This window comes from Amblyomma mixtum, chromosome 8 (assembly GCF_055824585.1).
Source record: "Amblyomma mixtum isolate Tamu chromosome 8, ASM5582458v1, whole genome shotgun sequence".
NCBI classification, from domain to species: Eukaryota; Metazoa; Arthropoda; class Arachnida; order Ixodida; family Ixodidae; genus Amblyomma; species Amblyomma mixtum.
In genome coordinates, this window is record NC_143019.1 from 97,561,299 (window position 1) to 97,581,404 (window position 20,106).

Below are 20,106 nucleotides of genomic sequence, written 5' to 3' on the forward strand. Positions count from 1 at the left end.
AATGAGTTTAGTGAGGTTATGGTTCTGGGTCGTTTTGGACTGCGTTGGGTCTAGAAGATGCCTAAATAGGCGCCATGTCTGAGAGAGACTTATGTTTCCATTCAGACGAGTGCATAAGGTCTCCCAATTTTGCCTCATCAGAGTGGTTGCGTGCTTCTCTATTTCTGCATTTAGTCTACAAAGTCTTCTTTTAAGAGTTCGGTTCCACCGTTGTTTATGCCAGCGGCGCTCAAGGCCCGTTTTTGCCTCCCACAAACGCAAGAGGCGTGTGTCTACCGCCTCACTGGGGCAATCCGGGGGGGGGCGGGGGGTAGTGCGAGTAACTGCTCGTATATCCTGTTGTAGTTTTGTGGTCCACGCCTCTATGTCCGTTATGGATGTGTGCGTTCTATTGCTGCGGCATTTCCTGAGAGATTCCCACTTCGTGATAGCTGGGTGTTTAGGGGAGGGTTTGCCAATTTGGCTATGGAGCGTAATCTCTATAATGTAGTGATCGCTGCCTACATTTTCATTAGTGTTGCACCATTTTGCATCAGGAATGGAGTGTGTGAATGTGAGATCTGGTGTGGTGTCCCTGCTCACACTTGTTCCCACACGAGTGGGGTGATCGGAATCAGTAAGAAGTGTGAAGCTTTCCTGCTGTGCGGACAGCCAGACCGGCGGCCCTTTGGAGTGTCTGTAGGGTACCCCCATGCTGTGTGTGGGGCATTGAAGTCCCCTACAATTAGCAAGGGTTGCTTATGCGCAAGTTGTTTTACAAGTGAGAAAAGCCGGTCTAAGTTAGGGAGAGCTCTTTTAGGGGGGCTATAAATATTTAGAATAAAGAGACTGTGGAATTTTGGGTTATTGCGTACAAGCTCAATGCAGATATGGTCAATGTCGCAAACGGGGAGGCTGTGCACCGATACGGGACACGTACGTTTAACAAGAAATGCTACGTTGTGTGGTGCCTCCGATGAGGGTAAATAAGGCGTATATCCCGGCAGGGTAATGCGATTAATCGGTTCCTGTAGCGCCAAGACATCCGGGCCTGAAGCACGTTGTAGAAGTTGTTGGAGGATCCCTCGTTTTCTCCCAAAACCCCGGCAGTTCCACTGCCAGACCGTGCATAAATGTTTAGAGGGCGCCATCATGTGGCAGCGATGGGAGTGCCTGTTGCGTTAAAGTGGGAGGAGTATGACTTATATTCGGGGTTGGGGGGTCCTGATGCTCTGGTGTCTTTGGTTTGCGCTTACGATAGGGGTGACTGTCAAATCCAGCCAGATGCTCTTCTATTTCCTGAAATCTGCGGGCTGTGCGTTCTGCATGCTCTTCCAGCGCTTTATGGAAGGTTGTAGAAATTTGGACGAACATTTGATCGATTTTTTGCGAAAGCGCTGCTTCTAGCTTAGTTACTATGGTGTGTTCAATACGTTCGACCAGGCGAGCTTCTAGCCGAGCACAGAGAATATTTTCAAGGCGATCTGCCACTGCTTGGAGGTCTGCATCCGAGAGAGCTACGCTTGTTCTAGCGCTATTGCTCGGGGAGGGTAGCGGTTCGAGATCGGGCTCTGGGTCCTCATGCATGGGTGTGGTGGGGGGATGGTCATTGCTTTGAGGGTTACTGTCTTGTCGGTTTGGTCAGACAGGATCGTGAGTGGGGTTAGAATTGGGGGAAGGAAGTGAGGAAGAAGGGGATGGTCCCCCAGAGGTAGCACTTAGCTTGGCTTCCAGTAATGCGATGCGTTGGAGGAGCATGGCGTTTTCTTCTTGAAGCCGCCGTTGTGCTGCATTCTCCGGCGTTGAGGTTGGCTGTATTGTGCTGTGCGCCGGCGGTGTAGAGCCTCGCGGTGACTGCGCCACTTTCTGCGCCCATGTATCCTGCTTGCTTGCGGTGGACCCCGTGAGGTCTTGCTGCGGCTGGGTAAGTGCAGGCCAAGACGACGGATGCTGGTATATTTGTTGGAATGCTTGCTTCGCAGGGTACTGAAGCCGTTTTGTGCCTGGGTTCCGTGCCTTGCAGGGTCATGTGCCCGTGAGGTGCGGGCCGTTGCAGTGGATACATTTAGGTATGCACTGTGGGTCTGTACTGACAGTGCATACCTAAATGTATGCACTGTCAATTGCTCCTCGCGAAAGCGCTGTATGGTCGTGCAGGAACACCCGAAACGGCGAGACTGCAGGCAATGTAGCTCACGCAACAATGTATGGCTACGCACAGATGTTGCTTTGGCAATCCTCCAGGTTTAACCATAGCTAAACCACAGCCAATCTTTCGAGAGCCTTTCCAGGAAGGTTGTTTCTGTTGAGCGAGATAAATTGCCCGCAAGAAAAGTTTTAAATGCGTCATCAGCAAGTCGCCAGGATGATCGCCAGGATAACGACGCAGAATCAGGGATGCGAGAAGAAGATACGCTGCGACTGGTGCAGGCTTTCGTTGTAAGCCGCATCGTCTACGCAGCGCCCTACCTCCGCCTCAAGAAGCGTGGCATCAAAAACCTAGACATCATAATCAGGAAAGCGTACAAGAAGGCCCTGGAACTCCCTCTTGCGACAACGCCGGACCGGGTCTTGCGACTGTGTATGCACAACACGATCGATGAGCTGATAGAGGCACACCTTATGGTGCAGGTGGTGCGGCTCTCCACTACTCGGACTGGCCGACAAGTTCTGAGTGATTTAAACATCAATTGCCCCCGACAGCTAGACACCAAAACCTACATCCCAGCCTCATAGAGAGGATAACTCAAGGCAGCTTCACTACCTAGGAATATGCACCCTGATTTTCACCAGTCAAGACGATAAGCACGAGCCGAAGCCATGAAAAGGCACTACGGCGGGCGCGAGGACGTGTTCAATGTCGATGCTGCGGGCCCCGAGCAGGGAATGACGGCCGTCGCCGTAGTGCACCAAAATAAAACAGTGGACGGACTAGTACTGGCTAGCCAGGACATACTGGCTGCGGAGGAAGTGGCGATTGCTCTAGCTGCAACACACACTAGCTCAGAATACATTCTCACAGATTAACAGACAGCGTATCGCAATTACCTCAGGGGCAGGGTTTCACCGCTAGCAGCAAAAATCCTGCACGACAGCTCCACCCGTGGCTACCAACCCACACAAAAACGCTTAATATGGGTACCAGGTCATCAGGCCATCCCAGGCAACGAGAGCGCACATGCCTCAGCCCGAGAATTTCTTCCCCGGGCGAGCAGTACGGATATGTGGAACCTCCTACCCCACTACAAATTACACCGACATACTTCAGCACTTAAGATTATGCCGTCGGGTCTGCCCTCCGCCCGCTAAGACACTCGACAAGGGGGAGGAACTACACCTCGGAAAGGTACAGACCAACACTTACAACAAACCACGAAGACTACACGCAATAGATCCGGAGTCATTTGACTCACAATGCAAATCTACCGGGAGAAGGCGAATCTGTAACATATGGTATGCTCCTGCCAACGGAATCAGGCGATCACTGTTAAAACCAGCCAATGCTGGAGGAGTGGGAGGCAGCTTTGACCAGCTCGGACGAAACGAGTCAAAAGCAGCTCATCGAAAGAGCCCGGACAGCAGCCTACACAATGGGGTTCCGGATTGAGAGCTCCAACCGCCGTTACAACCTCCTCAACTATTTCATGAAAATAATTTCAGCACCGCTGTCTTCTGCTCATAAACATCATCCCAATTCCATGTTGGGATGGCATTACGAAAGGAATCGAGTGTCGGCGGGCAAATGTCCTGTGTCGTGGCGCATGTAACTTGCCTATTACTTCTGGACAAAAATGTTTTTGTTAAACACAATATATACAGGATATGAGCACTGATGAAATAGGCTAACAGACCTCGAAACAAAGGCTGGGAGGCGAAGTTTTTAACAAGTAAATCGAGAACGGTTTCTGCTTCAGACGCGTAGGTAAATTCATAATATTTACTAAAGTATGGGATTCCAAGAGGACCTCTGGTTTAATCCTGCGAAAAGACCGGTCATTCATGTTGATGTTGAAATCACCACCAAGAAACAAATAGTAGCTATTTTCATTACAGGAGCAAAATATTTTTCGAAATTATCGCAAAATTTACGAATACAGCCATCTAGTGGTCAGTAAGCTACTGCAAGCAAGCATTTAGCAGCTCGCACGCATGACACTTCATAGTCTACAGCACTTTCACAAAGTGAATCCTCCCACTCGCAATGAAGATATTCACGCACAAAAATGCACACAACTCCCCCTCTCCTGCCCTGGTGGGTCAAGAAGAAAGAGTTGTAATTTTGAAGAACAAAAGCATCACTGCTATCGGAAGTACAAGTTTCCGTGAGCATGAGCACGGTATAAGAAATATTTCGTACACCGTGAGCATGAGTGCAATAGAAAGTGCATAAAAATGCAATGGAATGACTCAATGGAAAGTGGAGCATGAGTGCAAGAAAAACACAACTCAAGCAAAAACGCTTGAAAAATCTTGGAACCACGTGAATATTTAGGTGCAAGAATGAAAAACAGGAGGATTTATATAGAACTAAAGAATTAACATCGCTAGGAGTGGCATAGACATCACTCATGTATGTGTCTAGAAACAGTTCGAACGTTCGTAAAGCACAAATACTACACAGACAGCGCAGTAAATTCTGCATCCTTTTGATCAAGTGAGCAGGAACACCAGTGCATTTACTCACAAACACTTTTCCGCTATGATACCGTCTATATCTGTAGCCATTACTTTTGGCCCAAGTTTTAGCAGAAGAGAGCAGCGAACGATCCATTTGAATAAGATTCTCTGTTATGGAAACGGAGGAGGTGGATGTCCTCAGCTACTTTTTCTTTTCCAACCATTGATCCCTCATGTACTGGTTGAGAAAACGGAGTATGATACCTGGGTCGTTGCCAGGTTTCGTAGGAAGTCTGTGCATGACATCTACATCTGTTGAACGGAGTTCAGAAATTCCAACAGTTCATGCAACGTCATTCACTTTAGAGAGCAAATTCCCTTCATCGTTCTTCGGAGTGCCTTGGAATGCCAACTTCTGCTGCCTGTTTCTTCATTCTAGGCCACTGATTTTTATCATTAGTTGGTCGATTGCATCCTTGTCTTCACGCGCCTTAACATGCTCAACTCTATTGCGTAGCTCTTTAAGTTCAGCATCATGGTTAGCCACTGCCTTCAGAACATCAGTGTATTTATTGGTCATCATACTGATAGATTCTTCGATTTTATCCACTTTCTCTGAAGGACGGTCTAACTTCGTCAAACGTTTATTATTAGAGCTCTAAATTTGGTACATTTCAAGTTTTTGCTGATCCTTGGCATTTTTTGGCCCTCTCAAACTAAATGAGTAGCAGCTTTCACATTTTCAAACAGGCATATGCCATCAGTTCGGTTAGGGCAGCGCACTTTCCACCCTGATATAATTCAGCACATTCGGAGCACTTTATGTCTGAACCATCCCCGAATAGCGCTTTGAAACACGCAGGACACTCCTTATTATTCTCAGACATTGCGTAGCAGAAACTCAAGACCCAAATATGACCTTAGCACAGAACACCTTAGTGGCAGGGGCTGCAGAAACAATTGGCAAGAGTAAAGACAGAAGGTTTTGACGAAGCAACCTGTAAAACACTTGAAAGGCGCCAGTTTGGCACCACCACCCGCTGCCACCGCCGCTGCCGAAGTGATCAGGCGTGAGCGTCGCCCGGCCAGCAGAGATGATTCGCAGCGGAGATAATTCCGTTAGAGGCAGATTGGTGAGGATAGAAGCGGTGAATAAGCGGCGAAACGGGCCAAGCAACCAGAACAGTGGTGTTGCAGATAGGTCGCGCGGCCCTTACGTAAGATTCGTAGGCAACAAGCTGGTCTGTGGTTGATCGGTTGGCCCTAAATTCAGCTTGGTGCTGGTCAAGGAGACTGCTGAATGCAATCAAAAGCAAAGGCGATAATTTAGCGTTTTTTTTCGAAGAGTTTGCGTAGCTAGATAGAGCAGATCGCTGATAACTGGCCTCAAGTGTGGCTTCTTTGCCTTGCGGAATAATTATCGCTTCTTTCCGTGCTTTGGGAAATCATCCATCGGCACATGGCTTATTAATCAAGTAAAGAATACTTTCAAGGGATTCTTTATGCAGCTGCTTGAGCTGCCCATATGTGATCCTGTCAGGACCTGCTGCTGGTGATTCGCCACATGTGCCTAGGCAACCTTCAATACTTGTAAAGTAAGTGGTCTACTCTGTCGTCCAACAGATGTTTTTTCTGTAATGGTTCCCTTTCTTCAGGTCGCTTGTAGGTCAAGACGGAATGTGTATAATGTGCTCAGCTAAAAATGAATTCGAAGTGCTTTCGTGGTGCACCTGCTTTGTTCTCCAATGTATCGCGATCAGTACTAACAAAAGGAATTTTATGTGCACACTGCCCTTTAAGTGTTTTTAGTCTACTGCGCACTTTATGCGTATCTGTGAAAGAATTTACTGAGGAGTGAAATGACTGCCAGCTTTTTCGTTTAGTTATACGTCAAGTAAGCCTGCCTTTTGCTTTAGCTCGCTTAAAGTTTTTTGAGTTGTCAACCGTGCGATATATACGGAATTTTGATCATGCATTATTTCGCTTCTGACGAGCTTTCTTGCGCTGTGCATTTTAACATGGTTTTCATTTGCTTTCTTTTTTCCTGATTTCTGTTGGACGAGTTTCTGTGCAGCGTCTATAATATGTCCTCTGATCAATGATTGAAATTCATCTATATATAGGTTTGTAATTGATGAACAGGGCAATGCTGAGAGTTCCCGAAACAACTTCAAGTCAGCAATCCCTCCTTCAAACTGCCTAGGATTTTTTACACCCGGATTTATATGTTCAGTGTATTTCAAAGAAATTGGAGTGATCATTTCCGTAAAGATTATAAATAACAGCTCACGCAGTGGCTGCCAAAACAATAGAGAGACAATATGAAGACCTATTACTGTGTGCGAGTTGTGTGTTTCATTAAAGTGCATTCGTTCTTTTCTACTCAATAAGCATGAGCGAGACGGCAATAGCTATTTTCAATTTGCGCTCCTCAGCAATCGGCTCTGGTGCCTTCCCAAAATGAGTGGTGTGCGTTAAAGTCGCCAACCAACACGAACGATCCGAGAAGCGGGACAAGAACCTTTTTTGAGTTCGTCAATGGATGGGCGATGATCTGCTGGGATATGTATGGAAAATATGGTCATTACTATGCCATAATTCGGGTTCGTATTGCCCTTGCCTCTACTTCAGTAACCAGTGAAAGACATTGAGAGGTAAATGAATTTCGAACAACAATAGCAAAGCCACCTGGTGAGAGAGCGCTGCCTTCCCTGTCCTTCCGGTGTACTACATATTTCTTCAGAGAAATTTTATGTGCTCGGTTTAAGTGAGTTTCCTCTATGGAAAGTACGTTCGGTTGATATTGCGCAAGTATTTCATATATGCCATTAAGGTTCTTAAGCGGCCCTCGGCAGCTCGAGTGGATAATGCTCTCGACAGCTATTGTACATAGTGAGCAAGCGATGAAAGGGGGAGTTATTCAGATATGGTAGCCTTTATCAGGCGGCTTGAGTGGCAGATGTGTTTGCAGTTTAAGGCAATCTATCAAACTCCCCCTCTCTTGGGGGGCTCTCTCAGCGTCTGTAAGCTGAAGATCCAGTCGTCAACTCTATTGCTTTTCATGAAGACGCGGAAGGAGATGAGGCTTTGACAACATGGAGAGACTCAGTCTCACTTGTCTCTGTTTTCCGAGAGGCAGTAAAAAGTTGCCCTCTGGGACATCAAACTATGGTGCAGCCATTGGCTGCTTGCAGGGGGGCCGAGAAGGGCGCGTATCATAAATGGTGCATTGTGTGCCCACTGTGACGTGGCGCCGCCCTGCCCCACTGCCCACTGCATCAGCATAAGGTCTTCCGCAGAGAAGCGGTAACTTCTTTCCAGCTTCAGAGAATTTTATGCTTCTGTAACTTTCATTTGAATAACTTTTTCTTATTCTGGAACATCTGGCATATCTGAGAGTATGGGGCTTGCGGCCAGTGGCAGTTGGGACATTCTTTGTCAGTGGCAATGCAGTTTTCAGTTTGATGTTCAGGGTCACCACACTTTCCCCAGCTGTGTTTTCCATGACACGCTTTGGGACCATGCCCGTACTTTTGGCAGTTAAAACATCTTTCCGGGTTCCCGGGTTCACATCTTCACATATGAACGGACTTTAGAGTGGATGAATTCTGCTTCACATCTCGTAGGCCGGACCGTTCATATGTCCGGACTATATGTGGTGTCCCCCATCTTCATCGTTCTGCCTTATGCTGATGCAGGGAAGGGCAATGACATCTTGACGTCGAAGGCGGTCAAAGAGGTCAGAATCTGTTTCACTAATCACATCACGTTCTGATATAACACATTGTACTGGGTTTAGACTGCGGTGGAGGGAAATTGATGCCTGGAGGTGGGAGAACTCTTCTGCTACAGTAGGGTGTCCGAGTGATCTTTCTGTGACACTACAGTAAGAAGGTCTCCTGATGATAGTTTTTTGACTTGTAGTTTTAGCCTATCATTTAAACCAGGGTCCTAGCGACAAGAAAAACAGACAGTGGAGTTACTGGGTCCTTAACTTCCAGGGAATAGATGATCAGGAAGCGAAAAAGTGGTCTGAGTCGGATATGATTCTGGAGAAGTTTTATCAATGTGGCCCCTTTTCAGGGACCGATCAGCATTTTTTGAAAGTACTCATACGATATAGATGTGCTGACGGTTCCTAAAATGCCAGCTGTGTTTTACCGTCTTATACGCAGGAAGGTCCCCGAGCGCCTCGACTAGTTAACAGACGGTAATCCGCGTCGGTCGGGGCTGGACCATGGCCCCGACCACCACCGTAATTGTTTTTACCCTTCGCCTTAAAACTTTTCAGCGCAGTACAGATGTCAGCTTCGGTATGGTGGCTTAGGGTCCGTGGTAGCACCATGAACCATCACCTTGAGGCTTAAGGTGCCCTTGCAGGGGATTTAAAAGTTCAGGTCCTCGCGCATAATGAGGTACAGTCGACGTCCTGTGCCAGCGGCGAGTCCCATGAGAGGTCAGCACCAGAGATGGGATCGTGTTTCTCTTTCATACACACCTTTTGCTCCAACGCCTTCGTGGCCGTTACAAGATGCATTTTGAAACCGACGGACGGCGCAGCTTCAAGAGATCTACTACCGATATTTCTATTTTTCTTCATTATGTTTCCACTTGTGTAACATACTTTTCATCTTCTCCGGATTGCACCATATTGGCGATTGGCAATATATGGCGATCCAACTTGAGGTTCTATCACTATAAAAAGTACACAGTAGGAAACAACCATGCAGTAACAATAACTTTATTGGTATAAGCAGTAGCCACGCTTGCAGTTCAATGCTGAGTTATTTTTAGGCACATGAGTTCTGTGATTGCTGTTCAAATTGAGCGCAAAAGTTTAAAAACATCGCTCTGAGAAAGAATATATAGTTCTCTTTCACATTGCTCACCGTTTTACATATTGATGAGAAGTGTCTTTCTTATTAAATTATGCTAACGCAAAATTGTCTGATATTTTCTTTCGAAACTGCTTAAATTTCGTCGCTTAACTATACCAGATTAGGTCCAATTCACGCTGGCGATGTGCTTCTGTGGTGTTTTTTTAGTTTCTTGTCGGAAGTTTCGTGGTGAACAGAAATATTCTAGCCAAGGTGGCCTTTCCAAGAGTATGATAGGATGCCTCTATTAAGCGGTCTGCCTACAGCGGGGAGTTAACTTAATAGTCGCATTTACTTAGAGAATTTTGCTGTGTTTTCCTTTAGTTCTCATCACCAGCCTTTCAAAGATTCTATCTGATTATGTTATTTCTCGTGTCGCTATCGCCCAAGGGAATTTAAGTCTGCTAGTTTTGTTCGTTTGACTTCCCCACCATTGTAGCTTCTATAGATTGTTTCTTGTGTAATCCAACGATTGCTCAGATGACGGACCTTCCTGAGCACTCGAAGATCTTGGCTCTTGTTTCTTGTTAAATTTTCCTATTCGCATTTGTTCTTCAGGGTGCGTTGTTAGCGTTAGCTCCTCTTGTTGCAAGAATTAGTGAAGTGCTCTCTTTTTCTGGCAGTCATTTCTTTCCATACGCTTCCTGAGCTGCTTTAAAATCTCATACTATGATCACATTTAGAGTTAAATTTAGAGTGCCTAGGAATATTTCACAAACACAGATATAACACAGCACACAATTTGCTCTGTGCGCTCATGGGCGCCTTTTTTGTTGGCGAGAGGCAGAGCCACCCTCTGACGAGAGACTTGAGGAAAAATCGGATCTGCGCAGGCGGCGTGGCGCGCACAGCAACGCCCTGAAGCAAGCGTTGAGCGCGGCGAGAGAACTATCTGCGCATGTCGCGAGCTACCGTACGGGTCTGACATCAACGAGCGCGCGTCATAGACTTCGCCAACTCGTCACCCAGGCAACAAGGAATGTGAATAGCGACAAAAATAGAAAATCACAAAAGACTTCACAACCGTTCACTGTCGTTATGCACCTTGACTGAGACACTGTATATGTCCCAACCCTTTTGTTAATCCTCACATTTAACGCGACGGCGATAAGGGTCCCGAGCTGCAGAAAATCCGGAGTCTTCGTCAGTGCCGTGAGCCCTGAGCAATAAATCTGCGAAAGATTCTCAGAGAAGAAAACTGGTTTCCGGTGGTCGACATAGGTCATGTCACCGCGGCCCGACATACAACCTGCTCCACGCACGGCGAGCAAACTGCTTACCGTGGGAGGTTGAAGTCCCAGTAAGAAGTCCCTGGGTCTCAGAAGTCGCGCAGGTGGCTACAATCTACCTTAGCAGGTTAATGGCAGTAAGCTTAACCGGTGTAGCACAGCGCGAGGAATGCTATGAGGACTCTCAGGAACCTGTGAATGAGAAATAGTCAGTCATTAAATGCGCATATATGGAAATTCCCCATTAACTTTCGCGTCATACCCTTAAGGCGGAGCGTAAGCCTCCCCACTAGTTTTTATATTTCCTATTATCGCTGTGCGGACAAGTTCACTGCCACAAATCCGCTGCTTTCTCGCGTTTACTTAGTCGCTTTGGGACGTTAAACCCCATAAACCAACCTTTCTCGCGTTTAGTACGGAAGCAACTTAAGGAGCTAGAACCGGTAACCAGTTTTTGTGAAGCATGACCTTGGTGGTGGCATTAGCCCGTGCCGAAATTAAACATTAATAAAATATTGCGCCGACTGGATGTCAATCGTTTGGCGGCGAGAACATATCAGCTTCAGTGGCCACTACACGATAGCACTATGAAAACCCCGCACCCCATGAAGCCTAGTGTTAAATTGCAATGCACAGTCCCGTCGTGCATTGTACGTCATCGGCTGCATATTCTCTGGTGCGGCGGGAACATATCGATGAGCCTGACCTCGATCTTACCTTAACCTGAGTTTGATCTCGTTACCAGACGTAGCGACCACCAAGGGAAGCACATTAGGAGCCGACCGATCTAAACACATGCTGTTTCAAGTGTACTCGGTTTATCTGCTTGGAAACCGTACCACATTATTTATGGCTACGGAGAATGTCTCACTTCTGTAGACTCCTTCAGCACAATTATGCTATGTGGAGCTTAACGATCGCTACAGGCGGATTCTACGAGAGTCTTGCGGCGTTATAAGGGCATTTTCAGAAAGGTTGTTCGAAGCACGAAAGGGATCATGACAAAACAACGGCCTTTCTGCTTCGGACGGGAGGCAAGTGCGCCAGCTTGCGAATCTAGCGCTGCCAGCGAGGTGCTTTTTTTCTGCGAATCATGCTAAGGTTTTGACGGATTTAGCATTGAATTGTGCGCGCTTTGCAACCATCGATAATGTCGTCATAGTCAGCGAATGTGAGAAAACACCTTTTATCGTGTGCAAACTTTCAGCATGGCATCCCGCGGTGTACGAATGTCCTCAGTGCGATCGTGGAGCAATTGTAACAAAACCGATTACCACGTTTGCTAAGCGCAAGATGGCTAACCAGCTCTGCTTGTAATGAAGAAAAGATGCGTGCAAGGAGCGGGTGTGGCGTCATTCATTTTACATTTCTTCTCCTCTGTATTTTTAGGGTGCTGATGGCGATGACGAAACACCCATCTAGCGCTGCTTTCAGCGCTTTCTTCTTTAGTGTTTTACGACTAAAAGAAAAAGCTGGGACGTAATGCATCTTCCAGTCTTTCTGGTATAATCATGTGCGGCAATAACATGACTTTTATATTAATTCCGACTGTGCTGAACTCTTGTGGAATAAATTTTATTATGAAAATGCCCTTTGAATTGACCAGAGGTGCAAAAAATATTTAGTGCTTCGGAGCAATCATTACACTTATTAAAATTATTAGAAGCATTTATTAGATAAAGGTAAATGACACGGCCTCAAAAGTTCTAAAAGGCGCTTAGAATGAACGTTAACGCGTGAGTAGGGTGTTGGCTATCACAATAATTATCAGGCTTTTTTGACAACCACTGGTCAATGATTTCAGTGGTTTCACATAAACAAGGAACTATGCGTTGACGGGCAGCCAAAGGTGATATAAACGACAAAGCAAGCAAGGCAACATTTCATTTTCAAGTTGGATCTTCAGGGAAGGCTTAGTAATGTGTTTCTTTCACGTTGCTTGCTCTAAGAGGCTGGCAGATTCCTTTTCGAAGCGATAGCTTAACTGTGCTAGGTAAAGCCGGGTATCTCGGTGTGTGAAACACACACAACCTGCCAAACAGATAATGAGCAAACTACCCACCGTGGCCGGTGGTAGGTTGCCTGGCAACAGCAACCTGGGTCGCGCAAGGCCCCCCCCCCCCCCCCCCCCCCCCCCCCGCTGGGAATACTTGCAATCGCAGGGCAGTGGCGCATAGCTCAACCGCTGCACCACTGCGCCTGAAAGGATATGACGACTCCCAATGATCTGTACCAATGTAAACTAGAGAATGATCTTCTGCATATCTGGGAACAACCCTTATCGCTATCGCGTCATACCCTTAGGTAGGAGCTTAAGTGTGGCCTCTTTTCAACGATTCTCTTGAGAGGCGACAAGATTTAAAAAGAAATGATAACCGTCATGACGTGTCTACGAAGCTATAAAACGGCACAGGGGCTTTAGGTGCATTAGCTACAAAATTCACCGCCACCCATAAATTGAGAGTGCTAAAAAGAGGATATAGCACAAATGTTTCGCTGCAGCCAAGCGCACTAGCGGCTATTGCTGTCGCTGATTTGTTTACAGTCTTGGGACAAGAGTTCACCCTATATACAAGCTCTACCATGACGCGAAAGATACAGACCGGGGTAAACTGCTGGACGTTATCCCCAACCTTATCCGGAATGAATTGCGCCGATTGCTCTCCTGTGTCTGCGTTATATGGATTTGAAGCTCTGTATGCTATTATGACATTTCACAGCTGTTCTACTGAAACAACCCAATGACCCAATTCGCTTTCTTTGTTGTTTAAAGGGCACGAAATATGCAGTCATGTTGTTGAACTCATTGCTGATGAAGAAAGAAAAAAAGATTTTAAATTGTTGCCTACAACCCAACAAGTCTTTCCGCGACACGAGAATACAAAATAAAAACGAAGGAAATGATTAGTGTGGTTAATTGGTTGGTGACCATTTCTTCTCGACTAAACTCTATACTTAAGTGAATTTATTGAGCAAATGCCCATTTCAAAAAATGGAGCGTGGTCTTCTACAATACTGTGCCAAGGTCTTGCTGTATCTTTTCTGTGCGCAGAGGGCATAAGTTCTCTTTGCTCCTCAAGAAAAGTACGTACTGGGCCGCAGAGGTAGATCGGCAAGTCTTAGTGACAGGGAACCGCTTTCGAAGGCCACTAATCCCACAGGCTATTCGTAATGTCTTATTAGTGTAGCGACAAAAGTTTCCAGTTGCGTTCTACATTTTTAAATTCATTCTTACCTTTTCTCCATCCTTGATAACATTTTCCGGTGATGCAGTGGTTGATCTGGAGAGCATTTCATTCAGCTCATTATATTCTAACGAGTTCAAGCCTTCGCGCAGAACAGGGGCGAGTCAGAGACCCCGCCCGGGCTCTGAGTCCCTTGAGAGCCTACCGAGAGAACCTGGATCGCCTTTCTCTTTCGTGTGGAAATGACGCTTCATCATCATCGCGGCCGTTTCACTTTCTCCGTGCGTCTCATGAAGCTCCTAAGCCTTGAACCGTGCTACGTGATGAAATTGGGGAAAATAATGAGCCCAGTAAGGGAGCAGAGATCTTTCTCTTTCTGGTCGCCTCGCCAGAGCGGCAAGTTGCGGTAAGGCGCGCAGTCATGTACTTCTTGTCACTGAGGCCCGTCGTTGCATGCCAACAGTTTTTGGTGAAGGCCGCGCTACCTTGTCCAATGTCTACAATGTCTGCAACGTCTTCAGGGATCATGATGGGTGACCAGGCAGCAGAGACGGTTTGGTGAACTACGATTTTGAATGAACGTCCGTAAGAGTATGAGCGAAACCGCTGGAAGGCGAAGATCAGTGTAAGGCATTTTTCTTCGGTGATGGTGTTGTTCGGATCAGGCTTGCATAGGGAACGCCTCGCGTATTCATTATCATGTTCTTCCTTTTCGCAGCGTTGCTGTAGTTCAGCACCAGTGCCAACGCCACTTGCACACGTTCCAACTTCCCTTCGAGCTTAGGGATCGAAGTGCCGGATGATACACCCTAAATATCGGTTTCACATAAGTTTCGGTTCAAGCTCTGTTCTCTTCCTTTGATCTGGAAAGAAGCTCGTTTCTGTTTTCTTTATGTAGGGCACACACTTTTGGAATTTCTTCGACTCCTTTATAAGTGGGAATTGAATGGAATACGTTCCTAATACTGGAACAGCCAGTTAGTCGTTTTTTCTCGAAAGTTTTATGTGCAACAGAAGATCGAATTACAGTATTTTCCGGAGTATAAGACGCACCCTTGTATAAGACGCACCATCCATATATGCAAGCTGTCACTGAAAAAGTTCGTATATAAGACGCACCCCAGTTTACCCAGTTAGGCTAGTGAGGCTTAATTAAACATGCTTGCGCGTATATCGCGAAATGCACCGTACCTGTGAGCAATTCTTAAGCAACGCTAAGTGATCTAAAAAGGCAACACTCACGCCATACCCGTCCACGTTTTAGAAAAAAAGAAAGGAAAACCTATACAGCTCCCCATATGTCCATAACAACATTTTATTTCTACTTGAAACCTTCGAAGTCTTCATCTTCAGATGCACTATCAAAAGGTTCACCCATTTCTGGAAGCAATTCGGCTGAAACATGCACTACGTACACGGAGCAAAAAAAGTTGCAAAGGGTGACTAAAAAAAAACGCCGGCTTGTCTTGATAATGGCGAGAAGCGCGATTGTCACCATCTTTTGGCGCTTATCATTACTTTTGCTTGGGGACTCCGAAACAGCCGCGCGTTTGTGATCCCGGAAGTCGTCATCCCCGCCGTTTCATGATAAAGATCACCTAGAATGTCGCGCACGGCGGTACCGGTACTGAACTATTAACCGTGTTACAACCGCGTTGTTGGTAGTGATATTTTTTAGGTGAAAAAAGCTTGAGGATGAACTGGAGTAATCGATGAACTCGCAAAAAAGATGAAAAATTCGCATATAAGGCGCACCCTTGTATAGGACGCGCCAGCAAGATTTTCGAAAAAAAGTCGCGTCTTATACACCGGAAAATACGGTACTTCAAGGCGCATTTTAGATAGAACTTGCTCACGGATCACGAGATACAGAGGCGGCGAGCACCGTGATTGAAGACTACTTTTTTCTTCCGCCCTTGGGCACATGACCAGAAGGGCGCGAGATAACTGGGAATCTATGAATTCATTGTTCCCGCCAGAACGGGGCGACACTCTCTTGGCCTCAGCAGGCGACACAGCCCTGCGTATAGTTAATCTGTCTTTTTTTTGTAGTGGGATCCTCTAAAGTTTTTATCAGGTGCTGTGCCCCGGAAAATCAATGCGCAGACTGTCTTCAGGTTGGAGTTCATCGCTGATTATCGATTCTACAGACACGGGTCGACAGCGGCTTTCATAATGGCCCCGTCGGGTTTCCTGCTCAACTGTTACTATCATTTTAGTCCTCTTAGCGACGGTGTTTGTGCGGAAGTCCCCCCGGACAACTTTTCAGCGCTTCTGCGTTTCTCCCTTCGTGCGACGCGCCCTCTACTTCCTCGACTCTCACTCTTGTGCCATTTGTTGGCCCTCAACTTAACCTGCTCGTGCCTAGACGGGCACTTCCCTCCGTCGAGTCTGTTCGCTGTGCCGAAGTGAACAGAATTACGGACGGGGTGTAAAGGGGTGCATTGGCGGTTACAAGTGATGACAAGTGATGTAGTTTAGGTAGCCTTTTCTTCTCTCTCGACCACCAGGGCTACATCTTCTGAGGCTTCAATAAAGTATAGCAGTGTACGGACTGTCATTGCGTGGGAATAGGTTTTATCCATGGTAAGTGCTTCACTGAGCTTACCGTGAATTTTTCTTTCGAATTAGTGAATGGTTCTGATAAATGTGTGTTGTTTATGTGGCTTTCAGCCAAGAAACCACAATGGTCCTAGGCCAAAAACGACGAAAATAAAGGGTTGCTTCCTGACAGGTAGCAGGCCCGTCGCCAGTGGTACCCATGCCAAATTATGGCACGAAACACCAAAATTTTACCTTGAAGTGACTTTGGATGAAATCGACCAAAACTGAATGATGGGTCTCTGAGATGTAGCATGGCGCATCCTCAACGTGACCCATGCCGGGATATGGCATGCTGTACCCCAAAATTTTTCTTTGGAGTGACTGTGGCCGTATTTGACTGCCGGTGAAAATTGCTGTGCTCACGTGTAAGACAGCCTTGAGCTAATATCAGAATGGAATTCACCCACCTCCGAAAATGATGGTGGCCCATCCCGAAAATTTGCGTGGCCCACTGCCAATATTTTAAAATTGAGTTGATTCACCTTCGACACTGACTTGGGACAGCCCCAAAATAGGCTTGGTGGTGGTGGTGGTAAAAATTTATTTCCCACAGTAGGGGTCCTGAAGGACACTCGGCTAGGCGCCAGGTGTAGAGGGCAGCTCCCACGTAGGCACAGAGAGCCCGAAGCTCTCCGCCGCCGCGCGGGCCTCCTGGACAGCCCGAAGCTGGTCGTGAAGTGAAGCACTCTTTAGTACTTTGTCCCAATGTTCCTTGTTCTGGGCGTAGGCGTCACTTGATGCACAACCACATAGCATATGGGTCAAGTCTACACGTTCACTGGACTGGTCACACACATGCCCGTCGTAGTCTGGGTCCAAGGGTTTAAGGAGCCCATTAAATTGAGCCACTCTGCCTCGACATAAAACAGGTCGTACGGTTTTGACGAAGTTACACCGGGTACACGTGAAAAGTTTGGGTTTAGATTGGTTGGATTTGCTTTCCTTGGTCGTCACCACGCTAGCTACGATGTCAGATTCAGGTCCAGCTCTGGTTGAGGTTAGGCTTATCGATATGATCGCGCCACACAGTTAAGTTATTTTAAGACGTCAATATGAAATGCGAAGCGTGAGAGTGTATTGCAAATTAACACTACGCGTGACCGGCAGCCGAAGTTTGACAGTGCTGTCGTGTAGTAGTGGCCACTGAAGCTCATCTATTCGCGCCGTCATAAGTAGGAAATCCAGTTGGGGCAATATTACATTGACATTTAATTTTTGCATAAGCCACGACCCCCTCCAAGGTACAGCTTCACTAAACCGGGTTGCCGCTTAGACCTGCTTAAGTTGTGCTTACGCAATGAAAACGAGAAAGCGGGCATTCTCGTGTCAACGAACTTCGCCGCAGAACGGAAGTCTGAAGTAGAAAAACTGTACGCAGTTATTCTGCTTATGAGCGGCATTCTCTGATGTTCGTGGGAAGGCCAGCTTTTCTGGGCGCCAAGATTTTTCTGCACACCACGAACTTCCAAACAAAAACTAGAAAAACACTCCACAGAAGCGCGTCGTCAGCGTCAATTGAAACTAATCTCGTACAGTTCGCCGACGCATTATAAGCGGTAGTCGAAATAGAAGAAACCACTTGGTTTTTATTTGTATTTGGTATACTCAAGCTAAATTTGACTTTTGATTAATTCAATATCACCAAACGTTCCGCCTCCTGGAAACTTTCGCCGCCAAGCACCAAATTTTGCCCTCCGGGACGGCTTCGTCTACCACCGCAACTACTTGTCTGAAGGTCGGCGCTGGCTTCTCACGATTAACTGCCATTTATAATCCGACATTTACGTTTTTTTCTAACACTACCCTCAGTGTGCACGTAGTGCTTTACAGAAAATATTAAATAGAAATTGTAAGCATTACTATTGGCGCCGCATGGACGCCTATGTTCGAAAATACGTCCGGTCTGACATCCTCTGTAAGCGGCGGACGTCATCCCGTGCCCGTGAGCCCGGGCCCTTGCAGCCACTCCCTTGCGCGGCACGTCCTTTCAATCGTGTTGGCGTTGATCTGTGCGGTCAGCTTTCCTGTCCTGTCTCTGAGAACAATTGGATTGTTGATGATTGGATTGTTGTCGGTGTCGACCACATAACCCGGTATGCCGAGACAGCCGCCCTTCCCGCTACTACTACCTGCGAAGTTGCTCTGTTCCTGCTGCATCATTTTGCTCTTGGTCGCGGCGCATCGCGTGAGCTCCTGACAGAGGTCGCGTCTTCTTTTCCGAAGTCGCTGAAATTCTGCTTACCGAATGTCGCATCCTATATCAGACCACCACTACCTTCCATCCCCCAACTAACCCGAGCGTTTCATTCGTACTATGAGAGACATGCTCACGATGTACGTCGCAGCAGATCATACCAACTGCGACACTATCTTACCTTTCGTGACGTGCGCGTTCAACAACGTCACGCTGTCGACCACCTGATTTACGCCTTTCTTCCAGCTGTATGGGCGTGAGATGTCAATCATGACATACACCATGTTAACCTTGTACTCCCGACACCTCCGAGTGAACGCCCCTACTAAAAGTTGCAAAGCATGCGGAAGAATTCCGCTACTTGGACCTTTCTTTCACCTCGGAATCCGAATGCCGCCAAAAGCATCGCCACGATAAGGATCAGACACCGCTTTCTTTCACACTGGCTCTGTAGTTAGTTTGACTCTGGGTTCCAGGCACACCACAGGGATTTTGCAACCGAAACCACGGCCCTTCTCCAGCAAACGTCGGCTGTGGCTTACATCGTCGAGCCGCTCACCCCTTCTTCGGACTATCACCATCGTGGCCGAGAAACTATTCACGCCAGCCGCCTTAAGACCTGCTATGACTAGATACTGTTGCCCTCACCATAGGTCGCCAGAGTGGGTGCTTTTCGTTCCTGGGTCAATTCCAGCGTATCATGATGGCCGCGCCTGATGCCGCCTAGGAAGGTTACAGAGAAAGCCGAAGCTAAGGTGGCTGTTTGGGCTTGTTGGTCACTGATCACGGTTGAAGAATGCAGCGCGAAGAGACAAGGACAAACGAAGAAGTGGACAGGACTGGCGCTGCCTATCAACACGTTTAGTCAGACATGCGAGTAGCCTTTATAATGCAATGCAATACTCACGTGACCAGATAAAGCAGCAACGGGGGGGGGGGGGGGGGGGTGGGGACTATCAAACACAGGTACAAATCATTGCACAGAACATCGAAGAAAGAGCACAACGACGCGACGCAACGTCCTCCTCGTACCAAAAAAAACTGCATGACTAAATTACCAGGAAGAGCCATAAGGAACCATGAACTAAAGAATGAATTATCGACTTTAGCTGTCCACTCAGCGTGAGGCAATTGACAGAAACAAAGAACAAAAGGCAAAACAAAAACAATACCGTAAAACTGCGTTAAAAGTCGACGTAAAGCAGAGTCAAAGAGACAAAACGCAACAAAACTGAACGCTACGTGAAAGCTGTGTCAAATGCTGAAAGCCATACAGAGTCAAAGAAAAAGTTAAACACTTTAAAGCACAGGTCAAAAAGTTCAAAAGAACAAAGGTCAAGCAAAACAGACACGTAATTATAGCGGTCCTAGAAAACTCAACTCTTTGTCTCAAAGTAAAATTGAACGGATGCTGACGCACT